We start from the raw sequence: 7824 nt of genomic DNA, 5'->3' as shown, positions 1-7824 counted from the left end.
TTGAGTGGCTTACAGAAAGGTGGTTTGGCTGGATGTAGCATCCCTGCATCATTTTATCTAGGTGCTGACTGCAGCATGAACGTGGATAGGAATGTCGAGCGTAGGAGAAAAGACAAGAAGACAAGGAAGGAGGTGAGGACGGGGACATGAGGACTGTTTCAATACATGGCCAGATGGAAAGCCACCAATAGGAGGAGGAGCCATGAGGCTCAAGAAGAGGAAGGTAGTGCTGTGTTACGGTCATTGCTTTGATCAATGCTGTCTCAGACAACAGAATACACTCTAGCTAATTTAAATAAAAGACAGGTATTTAAAGTCACTAGCAATTCATAGAATTGTTGGGAAAAGCAAGGACACAGAGGCTAGGCTGAGTTTCCAGGAATAAGTGTCAGAGGAGCTGCTGCCTCTGCCATCACCAGGGAGTCATCGATCTGGAAGCTACATCCCTGCTCTTGGCTGGAGAACCTTCCTGCCCTGCTGCGATGCACAGCAGCAAAAAGCGATGCCTCCAGCCCTGCCTCCCTGCCCAGCATCTCAGTTTCAAATGACAGTCCCAGAGAGGGCGCCTGATGGGTGGAATTGAAACCTCAACTGGAAACAGTGGAGAGGAAATATGGAAAATGTCATTTTTAGCTTTCTCTCCACTGCCAGGAAGGTATGCAAAGCAGGAATAGAATGAATGCTGAATGAGTCAGCCCACAGTATCTTCCTCAGAAGGCAAGGAAGGCCAGTGTTTGAAGGAGGGAGTGGTTAGGCTGGCAGTGTCAGACGAGGCTGAAAGAGACAACGAACCTTTCCGGAATTTAGTAATGACAGGACACCTAAACAAAGCTGAACCAATGCATCACAGAAGTGGAGTCCTTGAAGAATGAATATAAAATGAGAAAACGAAGACAGTGCCTATTATCAAGTGTTTCCAGAAACTTGGCTGTGTAGAGGTGGAAAGAGACAGGGCGGAGCTGCAGGGGTGAGGGGTGTGGAGGGACAACTCAGAGTCAATTTCCCTTCATCTCCTTTGACTCTGATTGGTTTGGTTTCCAGATGTCTAAAAACCGATGAGAAAGTCCTTTGCGGGGGGAGGGGGGGGATATAAAGATAAAACAGATCATTCAAAGGGGAAAAGGGCTAATCCATACAGTGCGGTTTCTGAGAAGGCAGCAGGGGTGGGGGCAGGGAGGCCCAGAGCGCAGGTGGAGAGTGAGCCCGGTGTGGAGGTAGCCACTTCTCCCCAGAGGAAGGCGAGGATGTGGAGGGTGAAAGCGGGCTCGCAGACACGGTAGGAGAAAGACAGGCACAGCCATCTGGTAGCTTCTATTTTCTCTGTGAAGTGGGATGCTCAGTCATCGGCTGAGAGGGAGGAGGAGGAGCGGGCAGCTGAGAGCCAGGAGAGGGACAGCGCGATGGGTCCTCTGGAGAGTGAGAGGGCGAGGGGGGCCACAGACACAGCGAGGGGGGAATATCACACCCCCTGAGCATGGCAGGACCTGCGCGCTGGGGTGTGGCTCTCCTGGAGCAGAGAGAAAGTATGCACACACACACACACACAGACACAGACACACACACAGACACACACACACAGAGACACAGACACACACACACAGACACACACACAGACACATGCACAGACACACACCCAGACATACACAGAAACACAGACACACACACAAACACACATACACACAGAAACACAGACACAGACCCCCACACACGGACACACAGACACACATATATGATACTTCTTGTCTCATCTGGGATGGGGTTTTTGCCAGATGGGCACAACACTAAGAAAAAATGAGCTAGGGAGTTGGTTCTGTGAACGCCTACCTGGTTTGAGAAGAAAACAGAAAGGTGAGGGCTGAGGGAGTGGGAGAAACAGAGGCCGCGGCACCACTCCCAACCAGGTGGCACCAAGAGCCAGCGTGGCAGAGGAGGGGGGAGGTGCGGGAAGCAAACTGCGGGAGAAGAGGTCGCACTGAGAGAGTGCCGCTGCTGACTTAGGGATGTGCAATCTTTTGAATGATTGCTATTTTCCAGATCCTGTAATAGACTAAATGATACCCCAGAGAAATTCGAATAATAGTGATGACACGTCCACAGGGGGCAGATTTACCAAGAAACCTAAGCTGTAAGGCCTGTCACCTGTAAGCCCTGGGAGGGGCACTAGCAGTTTTTATGTTTGTTATTTTGCATAGATGCACAAGCTTCAGGGGCAAAACTTAGGTCCACCCACGGGCCCCTCCCCAGGCCTTGGAAAAGGACATGCATATAAGGAACACCACAGTCAAAGGTTCCTCAGCATCACGCCATCTCCATCCCGTCATGACATCTAACTGCACTGAAAGAAATGAGCATCTAGCTGAGGTTAAGTTTATGCACATGTGCGTATGTGTATTGCGTAGATTTTAAGGTGGCCCCATGATCCCTGTGACTTGCTCCTAACCAACAGAATATGACCAACGTGATGCAGTGTGACTCTCAGGATTATGCAGTTATATAAGGCTTGGTCCGTTTGAAAGATTTGAAGAAGCCAGCTACCATGAGGTCTACATCTTTCCACAGCCTTGGTGAGTTTGGATGGAGACCCTTACCCATGGGAGTCTCGAGATGAGAACGTAGCCCTGGTCAGGACCCTGATTGCAGTTTTGCTGAGGACCCAGCTAGGCTGTGCCCAGACACCTGCCCCCACAGAAACTTAATAAATGTGTGTTGTTTTAAGCCATTGAGTTTACGGTAATTTGTTATGCAGCATAAAAAAATGGATACAATAAGTAAACATAAGCATAATAGTCCTTGCTTTGCTGGGTTGATGTGAGGATTGTATGGGATATGTGAAGGTGGTGCTATGGTGTGAATGACTATGTCCCTCCCTCCAAAGTGCAGGTGTTGGAACCTAATCCTCAACGTGGTGGTAGGTTTACCACCTGAAGCAGAGAACAGCCCTCGCCAGGTACTGAACCAGCTGGTGCCTTAACATTGGACTTCCAGCCTCCAGAACTGTGAGATGTAAGTTTCTGTTCTTTATAAATGACCCAGCCTCAGGTATTTTGTTATAGCAGCAGGAACAGACTAAGATAGTGGCCAACACAATTCCAGGTGCCTGGTAATGCTTCCCTTCTGCCCCTTCAGGGACAGAAGTTCTAGAAAGAAGCAATAGGTCTAGTGAGAAGCAACTCATCCCAACTCTATTAGAGTTGACTTAGAGGCCCAGGCCAATTTAGTTGGTGGGACAGTAAGTGTTTTAGAAGTAGACTTGGGTTCAGATCATGGCTCCGTTACACCCCAGCTGTATGATTCTGGGGAAGTGTTGTGCTGGACCCCTGTTGATTCCAATAGAGATGGTGCACTGTCCGAGAGGCTGAAGAAGAGACCCAGAGCTAGTAGACCAGACTGTTGATTGAGGACCCACATACAGGGCAGTCCAGGAATGGGGGGCTAGACATGAGAACTGCTATTGTTTGAAAAAGCATGCAGTTTATATGGCAATTTTCACTTCCCGCCCTCCATCTATCAACCTCTGTTTAAACCAAAACAAAGGCTTCAATCCCCTGTACACCTGTGTTCCAAGGAATGGACCAGGGGTTCGGATGTCCCTCATAGATAAGGAGTGAGTCTCTGGGTTGGCCACTCCCAGACACACATTCTTCTTAGACCACAGGGTCATTCTCAGGGTGTGCTTAAGTTACTGCTGTCAGTTGCATCTGCCATACAGGAAGTCACTTAACCACCTTGACTGGTGCAGTCTTCACCTGCAAAGGAAACATGTACTTTACTTCCCAGGGGACAGAGGAAACCAAAGCAGATAAAAATACATAGAAACCATTTTGTGTAGTCGCTGGCATGGAATAAGAGCTCAACAAAGGTCCTTTCCCTTGGTCTCTTGCATTTCAGGACCACAAACTCTCCACCTGGAAGCCCCTGTCCTACCCTGCTGCACCCCTGCACCGCCCTGCTCATCTGCCCTTCTCCACTCTTCTCTGGAAAACCCTCCTGCCTTGGCCCAGCTCCATTCTTTCCAGGGCTCCTTCTTAGAGGATGTGCTTTGGGAAGGAGCTCGTTAGTGCACTCAAACCAAGGGGTTCACAGTCCATGATTTAATATGAGGGGTTCCCTGGGGCACTTGGCTTTTCACAGGGCTTAAGCTTTCAACCTGAGGATGAATCTTTAATGACAGTACTTCAACACTTGGGACAGAACCCTAGGGGATGGTGATGAGCAGTCGGTCTTCACTATGCACTTTGGACCCTGCACTGAGCCCCATGGCCTACTCTTCCTGGGCTAAGCATTGTGCTGGAGTGGACGGGACCATCAGCCTGAAACAAGGAACACACCCAGTCACTGGGCAGAAATGAGAGGTGGCACACACTTCCGACCCAACTGCTCAGAGGCGAAGTGATATTTCACACCTGAAATGTTCATCTCATAAAACTCTTAAAATATGCTAATTAATGGTAAACTGGGCAGATACTTTTCTGTTAAAGAACAGATTACAGCACTAAGTGACCCAGGGAGATCACATTCTAAAATGGATGCTCCAGACTAAGGTAACTTGATACGCTGCCCTTTTGACCAGAATTTGCTGGGAAAGGAATAAACCATATCATCATATAGTTTGTGGTATGTGAAGGTGAAGTGCATTAGTTTCAACAAAACACTGAGGCACAGGCTCTCAAAATGAATTTTTGTATTGCTTCCTAGAATGAAAAGTTGTCGGATAGATGTAGTTTGTATACTAAAATATTGAAATTTCTGGGACATTTTGCTGTATTACAGAGACAAGTAAAATAGTAAAAACTGGAATGGTTTCAGAAACACTAGAACATATGGTACCCATCCTAGCAAAATTCATTGCCAACGCAGAAACCAAAAATAATTGGAATTTTTGGTGAGGTGAATTTGGAGACACTGCCAAAAAATGGACTCTTCCCATCTCTATGCCTTCTGCTTGCGGTCTCCGGCCAAATGCTGTCCATGGATGAAAAACAAGGTTTCCCAGGAGGTTGCTAAAGTAGACGGCATCATGCAGTAGGACGGCCTTGCCCTGCTGAGGAGAAATGACAAGGCACATATGGTGCTCATTCCTGCAAATGTCAACTCCTTATTTCAAAACCAAAAAATGAAATAAAATGCATTTCAAACATTTATGCACAGATCAATCGAGAATGTGGTTCCAAGGATGTGAGTAGGATGCCATGAAGCGGTTGTCAGAGTGTTCTGCATATCCCCTTGATATCTGGACTTCTTCTAGCTGGTGGTGCAGCCAGGGAACTGACTCACGATCACTGCAGGGCAGCATGCCTTTCAGCTCACACCAGGAAGACTCTGCAGATTGAGTAACTTTCTTCCAAGGGGCTGTTAAACTTTAGATCCTTCGTGACTCACAGAGTGAAGCCTCACAATAACCAAAGTTTAGACAGCAAAATATCCTCAAGAGTACTTATGATTTTTACAAAATATGCAGCCTCTTTGCCTTTACCTTTAAGTGGCCATTGGCTGTATTAGTCAGAACAGGCTAGGTTATGCTGCAGAACAAACAGGACCTGGAATCCTTCAACAAAGGTATAATTTTTGTTCATGATATTTCTCCAGCACAGGTGAGCAGGTACTGGGGAGTAGTCTGCTCCACATAGCCACTCAGGAACCCAGGCTAAATGAGGCTTTGTTGTCTGTAATGTGGCCAGTGGCCTAGGCAACAGAAGAGCCTGCACAGACAGCTCACATCTATAGTTCAGACCAACAGGGCCACATATTACTTCTTGTAGTCCATTGGCCAGGACTACTCAAATGACCCCATTTAATGGCAGGGAGGTTTGACATGTAGTCTTTCATATGCCTGGTGGAGAGAAGCACTAGTAATATCTATTTGATTTTAGTATTTCATCCACTTACTTGAGCCTGTACTAAATTCTAGACCTTGTGGTGGATATAGATGCATATAAATTACATTAATTGCCCTCAAAATCTGAAGACACCATATCTCAGGATGGAAAAAGCGAGGTTTGAGACTTTGACCACCCATACTCAAGCAATTACATCATTTGGAATATCTCTCTCCCAAAAGATGGAGAATGATTGCCCAGAGTAATGATTGCCCAGAGGAAGACAGACTGGACAGTCCCTGACGTGCAAATCCAGGAATTTCATATGACCCCTACCATCAAAGGGCTCAGCAAGCACCCTCTTACTATACCTGCCAGAGCCCAACTACTGTGCCCTGGCAATCAAAGCGGGGTGGGTGATGCAGTGTTCAGAGAAGGGTGAGAAGAAGAGGACTATGTGAAAAGCAAGAATATTCTGATTGATGACGTATTTTAGGCTCTGAGGCAGGACTGGATCTGCTGTCTGTCAGGCCTCAGAGCCCAAGCTAAGCCATCATATCTCCTGTGACCTGCACATATACATCCAGATGGCCTGAAGTAACTGAAGAATCACAAAAGAAGTGAAAGTGGCCCGTTTCTGCCTTAACTGATGACATTACCTTGTGAAATTCCTTCTCCTGGCTCATCCTGGCTCAAAAGCTCCCCCACTGAGCTTGTGACCCCCGCCCCTGCCAGCCAGAGAACAACCCCCTTTGACTTTACCTATCCAATTTTCCTTTACCTATCCAAATCCTATAAAACGGCCCCACCCCTATCTCCCTTTGCTGACTCCTTTTCAGACTCAGCCCGCCTGCACCCAGGTGAAATAAACAGCCTTGTTGCTCACACAAAGCCTGTTTGGTGGTCTCTTCACACGGACGCAAGTGAAACTGTCATGATGGTTCCTCTGTTTTTGTAGGGGTTTTTTTTGTTTTTTCTTTTTTGAGATAGGGTCTGGCTCTGTTGCCCAGGCTGGAGTGATCATAGCTCTAGCCATGGCATGATCATAGCTCACTGCAGCCTCGAACTCTTGGGCTCAAGTGATCTTCCTGACTCAGTCTCCCGGGCAGCTAGGATCACAGGTGTGCACCATCATGCCTGACTAATTGTTTTTACATTTTTAAAGTTTTGTTTTGTTTTGAGACAGAGTCTCGCTCTGTCGCCCAGGCTGGAGTGCAGTGGCGCGATCTCCTCTCACTGCAAGCTCTGCCTCCCCGGTTCAGGCCATTCTCCTGACTCAGCCTCCCGAGTAGCTAGGACTACAGGCGCCCACCACCACACCTGGCTAATTTTTTTGTATTTTTAGTACAGACGGGGTTTCACCGTGTTAGCCAGGATGATCTCGATCTCCTGACCTCGTGATGGGCCTGCCTCGGCCTCCCAAAGTGCTGGGATTACAGGCGTGAGCCACTGCACCCAAATTTTTAAATTTTTATAGATATGGGGTCTCGTTATGTTGCCCAGGCTGGTCTTGAACTCCTGGCCTCAAGTAGACCTCCCATGTTGGCCTCCCAAAGTCCTAGAATTATAAGTGTGAACCATCACTCCTGGCCCATGATGGCTTCTCTGAATGCTGCCTTTTGAACTTTTTATCTTGTCTGAAATTCAACTGATTTGAGATTCATCTTGGTTATTGAGCACCTTTTTTTCAAAACATGCATATTTCCCAGAGGACTCTGAAGCTAATAGCTATTGAGTGTGAACCCGTTCAATCAGACATCTTTACTTTCTAACACCTAACTTTTGGGGATAGGGGTTTTACTGAGGATCAGGTGATGGCAAGGCTACTTGGGGTGCCTGAGTGAAGGGCTTGGGGTACCACTAATAGACTAGGGTCCTAAGGAAATAACATCCAGGGATGGCCAGGAAGCAGCCCTCACCAGATCCCAGATATTCCAACATCTTGATCTTGGGCTTTCCAGGCCACTTTTGAGTTTGCAATTGATGCCTTCTCATTGCATTTTCACAC

At 47.5% G+C, this 7824-nt stretch overlaps 1 long non-coding RNA gene across 1 annotated transcript; it reads left to right on the top strand.

Moving 5' to 3' along the window:
- The first annotated feature begins 1084 nt into the window (after positions 1 to 1084).
- Positions 1085 to 6707, top strand: LOC129528371 (uncharacterized). Its single transcript, XR_008673639.2, has 4 exons — positions 1085 to 1276; positions 2447 to 2564; positions 2881 to 3003; positions 3889 to 6707. It is a non-coding gene; the product is annotated as an uncharacterized lncRNA (long non-coding RNA).
- Positions 6708 to 7824: the final 1117 nt, after the last annotated feature.

The sequence above is a fragment of the Gorilla gorilla genome, chromosome 17, assembly GCF_029281585.2.
Source record: "Gorilla gorilla gorilla isolate KB3781 chromosome 17, NHGRI_mGorGor1-v2.1_pri, whole genome shotgun sequence".
NCBI lineage: Eukaryota > Metazoa > Chordata > Mammalia > Primates > Hominidae > Gorilla > Gorilla gorilla.
The sequence above is the reverse complement of the archived record's forward strand: the minus strand, read 5'-3'. Positions and strand labels throughout refer to the sequence as shown.